Genomic DNA, 19,370 nt, shown 5'->3' with positions numbered 1-19,370 from the left:
AGCTCAAGCAGCTGTTCTTGTGCTCGAGCGATTGGTATATGTATGCAAAACTACTAGGAGTGTGCATTCTGCGCTCAAGCGTCTCTTCTTGTGCTCAAGTGGAATAACTTATTGTGTCTAACGCTCAAGTATCACTTCTTGCGATCGAGCGGACTGTGCGTATATTAGTTTGTAACAGTCATTTTTTACACCACTTTTTTATCTCTTTCTCTCTCTAAAACATTTCAAAACCTTAGATCTTGAGTTTCTCTCTCTAGAACTCACATTCTCTCTATGTTTTCATCTAGATCCATTGGGTTCTCTACCCTAGTGTCTTTGGAAAAAAGATAGAGCACCTCAAGGGTTACGTTTTGATTCGAATAAACCTTGGTTTTGGCGTCTTTGGAGTTCCTCCATTGCTTTGCTTGTCTTCTCACTTCGAGGTAGGGACTTTCTACACTCTCATATGACTTTTAACTTAGTTATTTGTTGATTGTGTAACAAATGTTGGGATTGGAAGATTTTAGACAAACCTAGGGCTTTGGTTTAAAATCAAAAGAGGGGTTTTCAAATTAAAATATTGAAAATGGTTATGGGCATAGACATGAGGATGTGTTGTGTTAAATTTGTTGATTTTGGCACATGGGTTGGATTTGGATGAAAATGAAGCTTGCCCTAAAATGATTCAAATAATTATTTTGTATAAATAATGAAATTGGCATTGGGAATGTGAAATTAGATGAATGTGTATATAAATAGTGGAGTTGGATGTGTATCATCTCTCACCTATGGAAATTTAGATAATTTATCTATCTTGGAGATTGTATATTTGTTTAGAAATATCTATTTTAGACTATCGGTGGAGGATGGCTATGATTTTTGTAGAAATTGCATGAGGATTATGTGAATTGGAATTAATCTGTTATTTGTTGTCATTAAATATGACATTGTATATGTATAATGTTGGGAGGAGAAAGATGATGTACTCCATGTTTGGGAGAATAAAATGGATGGACTCCATTGAATTAAGTTGGCTCGTGTGTCCAGGGTGAAGGTCCCTAAAGCCGCGCTTATACATAGGTGCCGATCCCGCAAACGAAATTTTTGTAAAATGGCAAATTTGAAGTGTTTGTGTAATGATTGTATTGGTTAGAGAACCACTGAGTTGTGGCCTCAGTTGGGTTGTTTGGATAACAATGGACTTGACTCATGGATTGAGGTGAAATGAATTGTCATGAAATGAATTAAGATAATATGGTTTGAATATATAAAACTTGGCATATTATGATCTTGTAAGAATCCGAATGATTTTATCATGGGCATTGTATATGCACATCATATTTATATCTTTGTTAAGAATCATACTTTGTACTAGATTGTTTTTATTGGGGCTCACCCTATTTGGGAAAACCATTTTCAAGTGTTGGTAATATGCCTCTATCATGACAATAGCTTGGGAAGAATTAGAGCTGAAAGCTTCTTTTGTTTATTATGTTATCATTGTGATTTAAGGCAAGGGCTTTATATGTATTGGATTTGTATATACTTTTGTTGTAACCAAACACAGCCTTGGAAAGATGTAAGCCTTTAAGGCATATGAATATTTGTTTAACTTTCATTTCTCATCACTACTTGTAACACATGCTATAAATTCAGGATGAATCATTTATGCATGTATAATGTATATGTCACCTTTTGTATATCAACTTTGATTAATGAAAGATTACTATTTTGTTTGTGTCATTGTGTATATATTGTTGGGAGTCGATTTATGGCATTTATTTCGGGGCGTTACACATTCTCATTCCAGGATGAGAACTTCGAGATATAGGAGATAATGAGGTCAACAGTATAGGCAAATATACTTTGGCCAATTCTGTTTGATAAGACCTCTATTCTACTATCTTCCTTGGTTGCCTGGTAAGTGTCTTATCTACAATATCTTTTACAAGTTTTTATTTCCATTATATTTTGAGTTTTTTATTTTTTATTTTTTATTAATGCTTGAATTTTATATTTTGGTTTTGGTTATTTGGTTTGAATTTTCAAATTTATGATGGTAAGAACAAACTTGAAGCAAGGGAAGAAGGATATGTTAGGGTTAAGAACAAGTAGTTTTTTTTTTAGTTTTTTTAGTTTTTTTTTACTTTGCTTTGCTTTGCTCTGATTTCTGTTTATTAATCAAATTCATGCTCTAAATTGTTGCCTAGAACATAAAGCTTTTTTTTTCCCTCATAATTTTAATTGTCTTCTGAATCAAAGGAGCTAATACGGTTAAACTTCTTGTGGGATGAGTTTTTCATTTCGTAAAGAAGAAGAGTTCATAACATATAGAGCAGTTTGATAGTTCAATAGGTATTGGGATATAATTTTCCAAAATTACAACAGGTATTGGTGTCTATGTGCTTTTGTTCTTAGGTTATTATCATACAATTTGATATTTTGCTCACCATGTGTTTGACATTATGCCATTGAAAGAAAAAAAATATATATATATCAACAACCAATTTTGTATGTTGTTTAGTGTTTTTGACTGGGAAAATTATTTAGTGTGTTTGGTTTTCGTTTTTTGAAAACTAAGTTTTTTATTTTTCGTGTTTTTTTGTTTTTAGTAAATATTTTTAAAATTTTAAGCATTTTTTTTTACTTTTTTAAATGCACCTTACTTAGATGTATTTTAAAAGTAAAATATTTCAAAAAAATTAATAAATACACAAAAATATGAAAAATATATTGAATTTTCATATTTTTTTTATATTTTTGGTATTTAGTGAATTTTTTAAAGATTTTTTTTCACAAAAATTATAATTTTTAAGTGTATTTGTGTTAGGTGTGTCTAAAAATTAAAAAAATTACTTAAAATATTATAAAAAAAATCAATAAAAACAATAAATACGAAAAACAAGAATGTAGAATTTTCTGAAAAGTGTTTTTAGAAAATCCAAACCAAGCAAAGTGATTGTATTGTTATTGGTTTATTGTCCTTGGATGGAATATTGCTTAACATCCTAATCAACAATATGATTTCCATCATTGTTGCCTTTTCAACTCAAAAGTTGAGATGACGAAAATTTATAGCAATAGTAACCTAACTTTCCTCTCTAGCTTAGAACGAAATAGAAGAACAAATTTCACTTTCCCTAAGGGCACGTAGCATTATTTCTTCATCTCCCACTGTTGGTAAAAAAAAGATAGATTATCTATTAGTATTTGTTTGGAAGAAAAAAAATTTACATCTCAATGTCACGTGTTCATTTCCTTCTCCAAAATAATACCTTTATAGGGAAAAACAAAAGGGGGATTTGGTAATAGACCCCTCACTGTCTAATTTGTCTTTTAAAAGGACAAGAATTATATAGGTACTTTCAAAACCTCTTAATATTTTAAAACTTGTTTCTTTTACTATATAACCCTCATATCTATTAACTCTCTTATTAAGTCATCTTCACAGTGTATTTTAGAGTAAAATTTTACTTTGGATCAAAGTAAACTTTATTTTGATTCAGAGTAAAATTTTACTCTGAATCAGAGTAAAGTTTACTATGATTCAAAGTAAAATTTCATATTGTTAAGCAAATCAACATGTTTTTAACCAGAGTAAAATTTTACTCTGATTCAGAGTAAAACTTTACTTTGAAAGTACAATTTTACTCTGAATCAGAATAAAATTTACTATGATTCAAAGTAAAATTTTATATGGTTAAGCAAATCAACATGGTTTTAACTAGAGTAAAATTTTACTTTGAATCATAGTAAACTTACTCTGATTTAGAGTAAAATTTTACTCTTAAAGTACAATTTTACTATGATATAAAGAGAGTATCCACTTTGAATCACACTAAAGTGTCATGTATTAATAACCTTGTGTGTTTGGTTGCTGAGAAAATTAGAGAAACATAACAAAAAAACCAAATATAGTTTGGTTGCTGAGAAAATCGACATGTTTTTTAACCAAAGTAAAATTTCAGAGTAAAGTTTTACTTTGAATCATAGTAAACTTTACTCCGATTCAAAGTAAAATTTTACTCTAAATCAGAGTAAAGTTTACTATGATTCAAAATAAAATTTTATATTTTCAAGCAAATCAACATTTTTTAATCAGAGTAAAATTTTACTTTGATTCAGAGTAAACTTTACTCTGATTAGTAACATTTCTGTGTGAAATTCTTATTAGAGAGATTCTTATTAGAGAGAGAGAGAGAAAAAGAGAAAAATTGAATAGATCATCCATTTTAATAGATCGATCATCCATTGAACAAGCTGAGTATGAACAGATCAATTCAAAAACTAGTAAAAACACAAATCTATATTACAAGGATATATAACCACAAAATACACAAATCAAAAACAAAACAAAAATATTCAAATATCAACATAATCATAATCTAATTGAGGTGGCCATTTCAAAGAGCACATCCAAATATCTCTCTATCTTTTGACTTCAAAGAATACATGTCTTCAACAACACTCATACACACAAATAGATATACATATATATTCAAAACTCAAATCTGTGTTTAAAAAAAATTTCTGGTGCTTTACTTGTTAGCCTTAATTACTACATCTCATCATAATATTCTCATATGTTTAGCTAAATATATGGAAGAATAAAATTGAAAACCTCGACTGTTGTGCATTGGTCAATCTTTTAAGCGCAAGCATTCTGGTTTATTTAATAAAAAGTTGTAGAATACTTGAGATTGAGAAACTTAAGTGTTCACTTGTTCAAACGGCTATAACAACTGTTTGCAGTCATGTTGTTTGATATCATGCCTTGGACTTGTTGAGAATATACTGGCTTTTGCCTACCAATATAGTACTTAAAAGACGAAGCAGCAAATTCTGGTTTCAGTGTGCATCTCAACCTTCTTCTCCAGCTCATCCTTCTTGGCCTCGACGACTCTATCGACCTCCTTCCCATGTTTTAGCAACACGAACGTCGACATCGCCTCCACCCCAAACTCCTCCGCTGCACACACATGTATATAAATACATACATACACATATACATAGGAAGAGCAAATCAGCAGAGACGTGCGCGGAGTTTGGCGTGTTCACCGGAGGGAGCGGCAGAAGAAGATCGGAAGTCAGCGGCGTTGGCGAGGTCAACACAGGACTTCCAAAGCCGGTAGTTGAGCTTCCAGATCTGAAGCTTGAAGGAGTTACAGAAGGGAGAGAGGGAGGAGAGAGACAGAGAAGGTGGAGAGAGAGTGGGTGGAGAAGGTGGGAAAATTTAGTTGAGGGTATAATAGTCTAATAAAATATTTAAATAATAAATTTTGTCCTTTATGCAAGACTTTATAATTATGAGGGGGTTTAGAAAGTATAATTTTTTTCTTAGTCCTTTTAACAATGAAAGGAAGGTAAAGGGGGTTTATAGCCAAATTTGCCGAAACAAAACACCTTGCCCTAAATGTACTTATCCAACCAACAAATTATGCATGATGATTAAACAAGAAAAAAAAATTGATTAATATTAATACTAAGGCCAAGTTTGGCATACCTCAAATAATCCATCTTTTTATCTTTTTATCTTTTTTCCATCACATCACCTCTCTACTTTTCTGCACATCTTTTCGTAAAAAGACAAAAAGTGCACTTATTTATGATGCGTACCCACAAAGTGGGAATTCTAAATTATTGTGGTTAAGCAACAAATGTTGTGGTATATTATTTTGAATCGTGTGGTGTAAATGTCCCAAACAATTGGTGGTGATAAATTAGGATGCATTTTACACAATGTTGCATCACGTAATAGTCAAGCACAATAGGAAAACAAATTGAAGGTAATGATTTTAATGAGCTGCAAATGGGAATATAGGTTTGTGGAGTTTGTAGCATGTTCTCAATTAATATAACATGGTTGGTTATGTCTTAGGCTATTTCAGTTTGAGGAAGGGTTCATGTATTGGGATTGAGAAAAGTTTGATTCCATGTAAGTGTGTGCAAATATATGCCAAGTGTGGTAATAACCAATGTTGCATTACTTGAACAAGTTAAGTACTTGATGTTGGAATGATGGAATTAATATTTAAATGTTGGAAATTGTATTTAAGGTGATGTACAACTCATAATAGTTGCAAAGGCATGCATTTTGAAACTAAATTCTATAGAAGCCAAAACTACGACGTTAGGGGTGGCAATTATTGATTACCCATTGATATGTGAGAAAGATGCTTTCATTTTCGGTTTCCTTTTTTCAATTTATTTAATAGCTTATTGAATTTAATGAAGAAATAAAAAATCATCCCTTTTCCCAATAGCTAAAAATAAATAGAAAAATATTTGAGGTATCTTGCATTCTTTGATCCATGGAGAGATATACTATCGTGTTTTAGTGTACATATAAATTAGAAGAATCTATAAAAATATTAGTTCCCTCAATATGATGAACAAGATCAAAGAATAAGATTAGGATTACTTGATGGCACAAAGGGATAGGTTTGAGAACCAACTGGTAGTGAGAGAGTAAAACAAATCACACACACCCCTTTTTGTATATTTCAGGAGAATTTTTATGAGAAGTGGCTGGGGAAAGTTTGAAGCCAATTCCTACAATCTCTTTCAGAGATGAATCTATCTAATTAAAAAGAGAAGGGATGGTGTTTCTCGTTAAAATTAAAACTATATGTTTGCCTTTTCGTCTATATATAATCGTAACATATATATATATATATATATATTAATTATTCATAATAATGACACCATTTTGATGAGTAGGTGATTTTTATCTGGTATGTAGTTAGCTGCTTCCATGCTTATTTTTCTTCCAAAATGTGCCGTCATGTGGTTTCTATGTTCTTCTTTTTATTTTCTTTAATTTGTGTGTAAATTATGCACACCACCTGTTTGCTAATATGACTATGAAACTAGAAATAGAAAATCTACAGTTTCTTTCTGTTCTTTCAAAAAATAAATATATAGAATTGTATATCAAAACGTAGAAACTATTCTTAACTCAACAAGAATTTCAATTGCAATTCAAATTTTGGTGCATGGATATCGATCATTGTATTGATCTATGAAATGTGTGTTTCACTAGAGACGATATTTTTAGTTTGAGAGCACCTATGATCGATTTATGTATTCCTAATCTTTCTTTTTAATGTTCTTGTTCCTTAATTGACCACACCCCACCCCCCCTGGTGGCGTTGCTGCAAACTTCCAACCTACTGTGATTTTGTGATTTTGATTATAAGAATGGAAACCAAATGGGCAACCACAAAGTTGGGTAAGGTTCTGTATTGGTTGGTGATACTATCATGCAATACCCCACTATTATACCAATACTTGTTCCAAATTTTGCTTTGAAAGACCACAACTGCATAAGATGGAGCAAAAATGAAAAATTTTTGCAATAAATTGTGTTGTTACTACAATTCTTGTTGCTAGGGAGGGTATCTTGCCAATCTTGTGACTATGTGTTTTTACTTCTTGTAGTTTATTATAAGTTGAAAGCTGATCTATAGGCAGATGTAAAAGCTTATCTTGCCAATCTTGTGACTATGTGGTTTTACTTCATTTTAAACTTATTTAAGAAGACCAAAAGATGTATTTAACAAACTAAGCACACCTGGTTGTGAGTTGGATCACTTTTCTGGTTATAGATATCCTTTATTGCCCTTGATTTTTGGACAGATGTGAAGGTTGATAAAATCAATTGATAAATACCAAAATTAGAGATATCATTTTTCCCTGCTTGTTCAAATGAGGTATTTACTATTTTTATTTTCAGTTTAGTATGTAAAAACAACTCTTACCTTTCTCAGTATAGCAAAAATACCTCCCTATAATTCTGGTAAGGTTGCATTTGGATCATGGATTTGTGAAGTGAAAAGAGGAGAAGAAGGAAAAGCGAATAAAGTTTAAGGAATCACCATTCCATTCCGTTAAATCTCATTCCAATGAACCAAATAGAGCACTATTGTTTGATCTTTGATGGGAAATCATGCATCTTTTGATTACTATGCAGTTTAAAAAACTTAGAACTTCTTTACGTGGGTTTCAAAATCAACATATTCAAAATCTAAATCCTTGAGCATTACTAAAACTTGTTTGAAATCAGCTCAAAATGACCTTGTTCAAATCTTAGTATTGCATCAACCAAAATATTTACTTTGTTTTTGTTGCTGTTTTTTGTCATGCCCAGTTGTTGTCAACCACCTCTACACTCTGGTTTTATGAACATAAATGACACACATTGGGAGATCCCAAAAACAGGGCTTGCTTCGAAAGATTCGGATTGCATTTTATGGGAAAACAATTTGGATCAAGTGTGCCATGACTGCAGCGCATGCAAAACTGGCTATATCATTCAAGGACTAAAGGAAGAGTGGTCCACCAAAGCCTCTTTCAATGCCACATTTCAAATGAAGCATGACTTATGCAGAGCATTCCTATTATAGGAGAGCTAAGAAATGCATTCCCGGTCAACCAACTCATAAGTTCAGCCAATACGGATATTTCAAAGATGATTAGAGTGAAAATTGAGAGTATAATTATGTAGCAGCGCCCGCGTGGGACCTCGCGCTACAGTTCGGACTCTCGATTTGTGTCACGGTTCTTAATCTGAACCAAAGAGTCCAAATCTGGCAAATCGTTTTGAGAAACTGATTTTTTGAAAAAGTAGTGCCAAACATGGACTGCTTTGCCAGATACAGAGTCGCCACCTAAATATTTTTAAAATGGGGAAATTTAGGAAACCCTGACTCGGTGCCGAAGGCCACATGTCCGTCATCACCGGAGTTGTCTCGGCTCGGGAGCTTGGGTACGATCGGGGAAGGTCAGCTATGAGCACCCCCTTTCGCCCGGTCTGAAGACCGGCCTCTACTAACCGTGATATCCGTTTTTGAAAACTTTATGTGTTCTTAAACCAATTGTTAGCCTAGAATTACTATGTTATGCGCACAGCAAACAAGTATAGACTAGATTGCCTAATTTGGAAATAAACATTGCATATCCGTTTGGTTTGAAAATGCTTTGGAATTTGCTACTCGCAAGTAGGCTAAAATACGGATTTCAACGAGTTTTTCCAACTCAAACAATCCGGCCTTCACCCACAAGCATTCAAAACAGTTTAACACATAAGCATCTAGCCACATGTTAAGCATGCTGTTATGGCAACATTCACACTCATGCGATATGCTAAAGCAAAAATACTTACATCGTACTCCGTGCCAAAACAGTAAACTAGTTAGCAAACATGTATGTCCTAGTTCATGTTAAAAGTGGCTAATGCATCACATGCAAAATATCGCTAAGATAGGCTCGGCTATCCTAAACATGTCATGTGAAAATGCACAATTATCACGTATTCAGTTTGAAAATTGAAGTATTGATGCAATTAGCGTAATGTACCGAGCCTAATGCATGTAATACAAATGCATGGATGCACACATGCATAGCATAAGGTATGCTAAATTAGACGTGACCTAATACTAACCATCAAAGCAGGTAAGTAAAAGGGAAGAAAGAAGTGGGGATTGGAAGACATTCACACACCCACACACACTTATTACAGATTTGCCCTCGCTCGGAGGGACCAAATAAATATTACAAATTAATTAACTACGCAAGCTAATTAATATTAGAAATTAACTAATTTAATTAACAAATTAAATTAAATTAATTAAAGCAGGAAAGCGTCTCGGGAAACGCGCCACCATGCGCAAGCTGCCTCTGTTTTCCTCCCTTTCCTCCTCTGGAGGTTGTCAAAACCTCAGGACTACATCCTTGGACAGAGGGGATCACCACCGGCTAGATGAAACTTCCACCGGCAGTGTAGTATGGCCATCGGCACAAAATAGGGTCTGTCGGCAGAGAAAATTGTGCCGGTCGGCACATTACACTGCCGGTCGGCAGAGTATTCCTGCAGAACCTGCAACTCACAGCAACAAAGGGCAAAACAAGGCATGGCAGCATATTTCAAGGCATGTATGCATCAACCATGTCTCTTATCATTGTGATGACTCAAAGGGACATGTGCCTCGGTTCTTGGACCACCAATCACGCATTTCCATGCATGATGGCCCAAGGAACCAAGTATGCAACTTTGATTTCAAATGCATGCAAACCAATCAAACAAATTAGGCCCTATTCCTATCACCAATTCAAGAAACAAGGCATGCATGCAAAATGCAATGCAACCTAGGCATACAAGCTAGGAATGCAACATGGCATGGCAATCAACTCATGCAAGCATACAAGCATGCATAGAGCAATGCAAATGGATGGCAAAGATGGACTTAAACATGAATTAGGCGACTCTAAAATAGGCCTAAAACAGTAGCCAAAAGTGCTAAAGAGTGAGAGCTAAATGGCATGCACACACACATGCTCATAAGGACCAACACTTAAGCATGAATCAAACAACATTCAAGCACACTTGAAAGAAGGAAACATGGACAAATTAGCATGCAACATGAGCCTTAAAATCATGTTATAAAATGATGCCAAATCAAGTTATAAATCAAGTCAAGCATGCAACAAAAAGTCCAAGTGTTCAAGGCAAGTTGATAAGGCATTGAACTACACTTATCATGACCAAACATGGCGTGCATTAAACAACTAAAAACAGATTTTTAGCATGTTAAAACAAGGCCAAAGGACTCCTTAGATGGCATCTAAGTGGCCCAAATACAAAGGCATACACCATGACCAAAACATGGAGCATTGCAACACATGCTTTCAAAGCATTAAAGAGGCATGCAAGGTAATCAAACAAGCATGGAAATGGGACTGAAATAGCATGTAGGATGATTCCAAATCACCAAAACAATGCAAAGATGGCATGCTACACATGCACATACTCAAGGCCAACAAGCCCAAATACAAAGGGGCTATATAATGCATGCAAAGATCAACCCAAACGATTATGGACAGAGCTAAAACATGGCAAAATAAGCACATAAACTTCACAGATATAAGCCTAAAACATGCTCCAACAAAGGCTAACAACCTAGAACATGTTAAGGCACAAATAAGGCATTACATGGCAACTATGCTAAACATGCATAAGGTTCCAAAACCAACTTGAAATCATGTTATATCATGGATATATAAGCATGAAAAACAAACCAAACATGCTCAACACACACTCAAGCATAGGCTTCTTTAAGAGGCCAAAATGTGCCCTTTTCAAGGACAACAAGGAGAGGGGGTGGCCCTCTCCTTCTTGGGACTTCAAAGCATCATCTTTACCACTGAAATCCCTCAAGATTTTAGTGGTGAAGAGACCTCAACACCAAAATCCCGGAGCTAGCACAAAATGGCTCAAAATGAGGCCTTTTGGGGCTTAAGGGTGGTCAACACCCCTCAAACAACAAAACACTCTTAATAAACAATAAAGAGGGCTTAAAAATAGAACTTTTTTATGTTATACAATAATCACAAAAACAGCTCTAAGACTAGTAGCAAATCAATGCAAAAAAGGGGGAAAAAAGGACTAGTTTCTCACCCTTGATGCCTTCTTCAACAAAGATGCTCCAATGGCCTCCTTGAGCTTGAATCCAAGACCAAAACTTCAAAACACACTCTTTAGAACCTCAGCTCCTAGAGGAAGGTGAAACACTAGGTGTTTGTGTGCAATAGTGAGACACAAAACACCTAGTGTGCAAAATGAGAGGGAAAGAGAGATAGGTGAGTGTATCTAACCCTAACCCTAGAAAACCAGAGCTCTCCTCTGTATTTTCCTCCCTCAAAAATGTCTAAAGCCTCTCTTTCTAAACCTTAGAGAGAGCCCCCTCTATAAGCCTCTTGTAAAGCTTATTCAACAAGCTTTGCAAGAGGGAGATCCCTCCATACACGTGTATGGAGGGGAGAAAAAGTTATACAGCTGTCCTAAAATATCTGCAAAAGTAGATGAACAGCAATCGGCCGGCAAAAAATGCCATCTTGGCCAAACAAAGTGCCGACCGGCACAAAAAAGTGCTGACCGGCAACAAATAGTGCCGACCGGCAAACTATTTTGCCGGTGGCAGCAAAAACCAGCCGGTGGCCTCTAGCCACTGCCGGTGATGGGTGGGGATGGTCTACAAGCCCTACCCTGCCCTTCCAAGGCAAAACACAAGTGTTCGGTGCAAAACCGGACACTGAACGGTCAAGTTCGGAGATTCTGAGGTAGGGCGCGAGAGCCAAAACCTCCGGGAACTCCAAACAAACACAAACAAGGATAATCACCGAGTGTTCAAGCGGTGACGTCCGAGTCTTGAGGACGGTCAAAAATGGGGTGTCTACAGTTGCCCCTCTTTGACAGAACTCGAAAGTCATAACAATGACGGGAGTGAATGTCAAAGCCTAGAGACGACCCATTTTTGACAAGGCCGAAGACTTAGACAAACATGCAATACAAATAAGATATGCGCCCGAAGGCAGGGGCAAAATGCACGACAATGCACAGAGCCGAGCATAACTTATGATCATGCAAAGAAAGCTGTAATGAAGCAAACATGCAACAATTTTAAGCTAGCATACCAAACTACACTACAATGCAGAAAGGATGTAAGAGAATTATGGAATTCTCAATACGTCTCACTCGGGAGATACAATACCTGCGCGGCTCGTCTGGTTGCACCAGCTTCAAATGAACCGTACATACAATATCGTGCCTGAAAAAGAAAACAAACTTAACAGGTACAATATTGTTAGCAACATGCATGACAATGCAAATGTGGATGCAAAACGATATGCGATATATACAAAACAATGTATAAACAATGCAAATGCAGATGCAATGTAATTGAAACAATGCAAGCTACATGCAAAGCAATTGAATCGTGATCCAATCACGAGCGGTTCGAAACCACACCTATGTCAAATAGATTGATGGAGGTAACAAGTCTGTCTACCATAGAACGGTCAACTGAACTATGAGTATTGTAGACAGACGCAAGAACAAGTATTGGGTGGAATGACACAAGTGGGGAAACAACCCGCTGGAGAAAGGACTACGATCCTAATGCCGGATGCAAAAATTACACTACAATGTAATGGGTGGATATGGCACGCAGGCCAAACCAAATCTTGCCTAGGAAAGGCATGCATACATACAAGCCATGTGTAACACAGAAAAGGTGCCGCAACCCTCAACCAACATATCAACGTGGAATCGGCGCGATACACATACAGAACTGTGTTCTAACATGAAAAGTAAGGGCACATACCAGACCAAGCTCAACCTGGAAAGGCGCAAGCCATTAGGCGGAAGGTGATGCAATGAATGCATGCAATATTACAATGGAATATTTACAAATATGCAATGGAATGGATACAATGGATATGGCATACAAGCCAAACCAAATCTTGCCTAGGAAAGGCATGCACACATACGAGCCATGTGTAACACAGAAAAGGTGCCGCAACCCTCAACCAACATATCAACGCGGAATCGGCGCGATACACAAGAACTGTGTTCTAACATGAAAAGTAAGGACACATACCAGACCAAGCTCAACCTGGAAAGGCGCAAGCCAAAGGCGGAAGGTGATGCAATGAATGCATGCAAACTACAATGCAAATGCAAGACAATGCAAATATGCAATGACTATGATTGCAACTTTCCCTATCTTACCAACAGGGTGATATACTAGGTTGGTTCAGTATCCAGAACTGAGGCGTAGACATGCCGCCTCAACCTATGGGGCTTCCATATAGATTTCAAGCCGAGGGTAAACCTCTGGGTATTTAAACCAGACTTTAGTCTCGGAACTCCCGAACCTTTGCGTTCTAGGCATAAGCCGTTCGAACTCTAGTTTCCACCGTCCCCGTTGGTCTTCTAGGAACTCATCGCAAGCACAGACAGGTGGCTTTACTAGACCACCGAAAGTCGTTCGGGCACGACAAACACCGAAGGAATTGCACCTTCAGAGGATTTAAGGTCTCCTAGACCGGGATGCAAAATGTATGCATGACAATGCATGTTTTGTTGTTTTTTTTTGAAATGCAAATGATGCAAGTGATGCATATTGCATGAGATGCGCGACAACACGCGGCTTAAGATATGTACAAAGCAATAGTGTGCACACCAATGCAATAAAGGTCTTGCACCTTCCAAGGATTTAAGGTCTCCTAGACCGTACGTGTTTAAGGTCTCGCCAGACCATGCGTGTTTAAGGTCTCGCCAGACCATGCGTGTTTAAGGTCTCGCCAGACCATGGGGGTATTTACAAGACGCGTGACAATGCGCTGAAGGTTTCGCACCTCCAAAGGATTTAAGGTCTCCTAGACCGTGCGTGTTTAAGGTCTCGCCAGACCGTGCGTGTTTAAGGTCTCGCCAGACCATGCGTGTTTAAGGTCTCGCCAGACCGTGCGTGTTTAAGGTCTCGCCAGACCGGCGGTATTGCACGACGGTATGATGCGCAAAATAGCGCAATGCGTTAGGCAACGCGAGTGCACAAGACAGTGCGATGGAATGCATGCAAAATGCAATGAGATGCGCAAAACAGCGCGAACAATTTTGAAATGCACAGAACAGTGCGATGCGCAGAACAGCGCGAGGTTTGAAATGCACAAGACAGTGCAATGCGCAGAACAGCACGAACAATACAATGCACTAACAAGTGCAATGCGCAGAACAGCGCGAACAAAATACAATGCACTAACAAGTGCAAGTAAGGTGCGCAAGATAGCGTGAACAAAATACAATGCACTAACAAGTGCAAGTAAGGTGCGCAAGATAGCGCGAACAAAATACAATGCACTAACAAGTGCAAGTAAGGTGCGCAAGATAGCGCGAACAAAATACAATGCACTAACAAGTGCAAGTAAGGTGCGCAAGATAGCGCGAACAAAATACAATGCACAAAATAGTGCGATGCGCAAAATAGCGCGAACAAAATACAATGCACTAACAAGTGCAATGCCAAGTGTGACGTGCATGCCACACGGAGTGTAAATGGGCTTAAATGCGCAACAACGCACGTATTCCGGAATGCATGACAATGCATGGAATGGAAATGCAATGATGATGCATGAGAAATGTGCACGACAATGCAAAGGGGTGCGTGTTGCAACGCATGTAACACGTGCATAACAATGCAAATGTGTGGCGTGTGACAGCGCGATGTAATGCACCGAAGTAGTGTGATGAGTTCGTGCAACACACATGGGGCAACTTTTGAATTCAAAAGGATACAAAAAGGATACACCTTGCACGAATTCGAGTGCCACGCACTGGAGACACGGCCCGAAGTCAAAACGGAGGCCGGTTGAACATCGGAGATGCACTTTCTTGCACTTTCTTGAGCTATGAAGACCACAAACTTCTCATATGGCCTAACCAAGGCTGTGGGAACCCCACCGGCAGTAATGGGAGGCCACCGGCTGGACATCGGCACAAAAATAATTCTATCGGCACAAAAAAGTGCCGGCCGGCACAAAACATTGCCGACCGGCAAACAGTTGCTGAATCGGGGCAGTTTTGTCTTTTCACTTCGGGCATTATAAAATAGGGCTTGAAAACCCTATTCTTCACTTTTCCACCGCCGAAAATTCTTGCCCTCTCTCTCTAGAGTGCTTCTGTCTCATTTTTCGCCCGTTTCTTCGCGTTCTACGCCCGTTTCGTCGTCGGATTCGCGTTTCTCTTCGCGTTTCGGACACTTTCCACCGATCACATTCTCGTTTCGGCGCCTCGTTCGGCGTTCTCGCCTTCTCGGGGTTTGTTCCCCTCACTTTCCTCTTCATTTCCGTGTCCTTTCACATTCCGGCCTTCCCGGCCATTTCCGACCCTCTCGGGAGTTGACTTTTCAGTTGGCTCTTCGTATTCCGGCTCGGTTTTCCTTTTCCGACCATTTTCACACCACTCTCTACATGGCGGACGACATTCCACGTGTCGGGACTCCCCCGGACCACGAGATGGACCCCGGGGTCGAGCTCTTACCACTGAGCGAGCGCCCGTTCGACCCGGCGACCTACCGGCCGGCGATTCACGTTCTGCCCCCAGACGGCCTGCGTCAGTTCCGGAGTTTCGAGAGGTACGCGGCCCCTGAGCTACTGCTGCGTGAGCCTACCTCCCACCTTTCATTCGGCACTCCCGAGGTAACTCTTCATCTTCTGCTTTACTTTCTGCAATGTAGGATACAAAACTGCCATAGTTAGCTGTATTCTTTAATTGCTGAAACCTGATATGCCGTAGACCGTAGTTGACTGTAAACATACATACAACTGATATCTGCTTGAGACTGACACATGCACACACACTGCACTAGTCCTGAATCACCCAAACACACGGCACACACTGTATTCTACTGCACACACACTGGTACCCAGTATTTGTCTGAATCTGTTCGATTTGCACACATGCCACATCTGTTCTGAAACGCCCAAACACGCTGACACAGCACACGTATTTTCTATAAGCACACCGGCACCCGGTATCTGCCTGAATCTGACAAACTTGCATACATGCCATATTTGTCTTTTCAAAATCGCATTTTGAATGTTGTCCTGCAATTGTTGTTTTCTGTTTACAGGAGGGTTCCCATACCATTCGCGGGTATGGGAATACTGGTGCGCGGGAGTGGTATGACGAGCTCCCTGATGCGGTCCAGCGCATCGTGGACCGAGCGGGCTTCGGCACCTTCTGCCGAGGGCTCTCTAGGTTGTCCACCTGCAGACCTCTTCTTGCTGCTCTGGCGGAGAGGTGGTGGGACACCACCGATTCTTTCCACTTTTCTGCCGCAGGGGATATGACGATGACCCCTTATGACTTCTCGATGCTCACAGGCATCGGGGTAGGGGGTGATCCGATCCCCTTCGACATAGCGATGGATGAGTGGACCGCCGCTCAGGTTCATTTACTGGGGGAGGCCCCTCCGCTAGCTCGCCCAGGCTTCGTCTGCTATTCCTGGTTCGAGGCACAGTTCAGGGTCCTGCCCGCATTGGGGGAGGAGATTCAGATGACCGAGGAGGACGTGGAGAGATATGCTCGGGGCTTCCTCATGTTCCTTTTCGGGACTACTATCTTCGCCGACCGGGCGAACACCGTGCCTCTCTGCCTTCTCAGTGCACTGGTGGACGTCCGAGATATTCTGCACTTCGATTGGGGCGGCGCTGCTCTGGCCACCTTGTACGGATATATGAGCTCGGCTTCTCGCGGCAGCGGCCAGCTGCTCGGAGGTTACTGGCGAGCTTGGGAGGTACATTTCTTCTCCACTTTTCATTTCTGTCTCGTACTTTCTGTACTCTGTATACTGCACACACTGCGGTCTGCTTTACACTCACTGTATACTGCTCACACTGTACACTGCACACAATACACTGCACAACACACGGCTCTGCCATTTCTGCTTTATTCTGTATACCCTGCTTTATCTGAAGGTCATACTGACATCTGTTTTGCAGTTGTGGGTTTATGCCTACTTCCCTAGGCTTGCACCTGTACCAGTTGCGGAGCCTCCTCCGGCTGTTCCTTTCTCGAGTCGCTTTGACGGGGGATGCACCCGGCGACCTCGGGAGACATTCGGCTTCTTCCGCCGATACTTCGACACCATCACCCCCACAGAGGTATGCTTTACTTTCAGTTCGTTTAGATTCGCTTTCCCACTGCATGTTTCAATAACAGTAGATAACAAACTGTCTGTTACTTTCAGATCACATGGCGGCCATGGGCTTCCTTGCCGTCGGCGATGCGGGGTCGGTTCCCTGGTGCTGAGGAGACCTCGCGTTTCCGGATTCTGCTAGAGGGCCCGGTCTGTCGGGCTTGGTACCTGGGGGAGCGTTTTCTACGCCAGACCCGCGGGTTACCTGAGCAGATAGTCCCGGCTCACCCTCCTGCAGAGATGAGGGAGACCGAGGGGCTGACCCCTGAGCAGCTGGATGATTACTCCATCGGCTGGGAGGAGGCCGACTTCCGAGGCACCGGCGACTATCAGGAGTACGTGCGGACGTACCTGATGCGACCTTTGAGCGGTCGTCGAGCAGAGGGGGCCAGGCCTGTAGCATCGGCGGCTGGGGCCGGAGCAGGAGCAGGGGTTGGATCTTCGAGGAGGGCCCGAGTCCGTGGCAGGGGCGGAGCGCGGGGAGGACGAGGAGCTGGCTGGCCTGCCCTGCCTGCTGTACTGACTTTCCAGGGGCAGGGTGGGGCGACCTATCAGATCCCCTTCGCCCCTCCACCAGCTGGGCATGAGTTCACTGACATCCCCGACCTTCCGCCGGTATGTATCACTGCACTTCGTACAGTTATCTCACTTTAGTTTACTGATATTCCACAGAATACTAATGCATCTGATACCTTTGCAGGCTTCTCCTGAGTACACCCGTCAGTCGTTGGCGATGAATGCCTCGATGATGGGGATGCTCCAGCGGACATTTGACCTTCTGGCTGTCTACAGCATACCGGTATGTCCTTCTGACACTGGCCTCAAACCATTCATACACTGCTTCGCATAATCTGATTCACGGCACAACACCTGATACACTGATCTCACTGTATCTGAGCACTGCATACACTGCATTCTGCACTAAACTCTGTACTGACAAACTGCTCACGGCATTCATACACTGTATCCATACACTGCATTCTGCACTGATAAACTGTCTACAGTATACTGATGCATTTCACTTTTGTGCACTTTTTCAGCCTCCTTTCCAGATTCCCATGGCAGGAGGTGCTCCAGCTAGACCTGCTGTCCCTGCTCGGGGGAGAGACGAGGAGGGCAGGATATTTCCCCGCACTAGGGGTGGGCGTACTCACGTCGGGAGCAGCTCGCGAGCTCCAGCCCCGGATGATGATGACGACGAGGAGTCAGAGGCGGAGGCAGGGTCATCGGAGGAGGAGACCGGAGACGGTTCTAGCTCTGGCTCTGACGACGTTGCTGATGATGCTCCTGGACCCTCGTCCAGGAAGAGGACCAGGACCGACTGACAGCCCTTGGGGTGCTTGACATAGATGCAGATTTTTGCTACCTTTTCTTTCTTTCCTTGTACTTTTCTTTTTGGTTGGTAGATAGATTACCTTGTACTGCCACAGGCAGGTTTTGTTTCCAAAGCTTGTACATTTGAAAAGATAATGAAATGAAACGGACTTTTTATCTGAAAAAGTGTTTACATTTACACATTTCATGCATTGCATCGCATCTCATCATGTTACACCTCAATGTAAATGGAATTGATTGGTTGTCTGAAAATTGAACACTTGCACTGTAATAATCAGATAACTTAAACAGCTAACAACCGAAACAACCCAAGCAACCCACTGCCTGATTCTTAGACACACAGCCCTTACTCTGTTGGGGATTGATCTGCATACAGCCCAAAACACAGCATTCAGTTCATTCTGCACACTGCAATTCTCAAACAAGACAGCCCAATCTAATCAGGACGGACCTCAAAGATGGAACCGGTTGGAGTCGGAACACGTTCCAATGTAGAGAATGGCACAGCATTCTGAGCATAAG

The sequence above is a fragment of the Camellia sinensis genome, chromosome 10, assembly GCF_055761805.1.
Source record: "Camellia sinensis isolate YWXY chromosome 10, ASM5576180v1, whole genome shotgun sequence".
Lineage (NCBI taxonomy): Eukaryota > Viridiplantae > Streptophyta > Magnoliopsida > Ericales > Theaceae > Camellia > Camellia sinensis.
The sequence above is the reverse complement of the archived record's forward strand: the minus strand, read 5'-3'. Positions refer to the sequence as shown.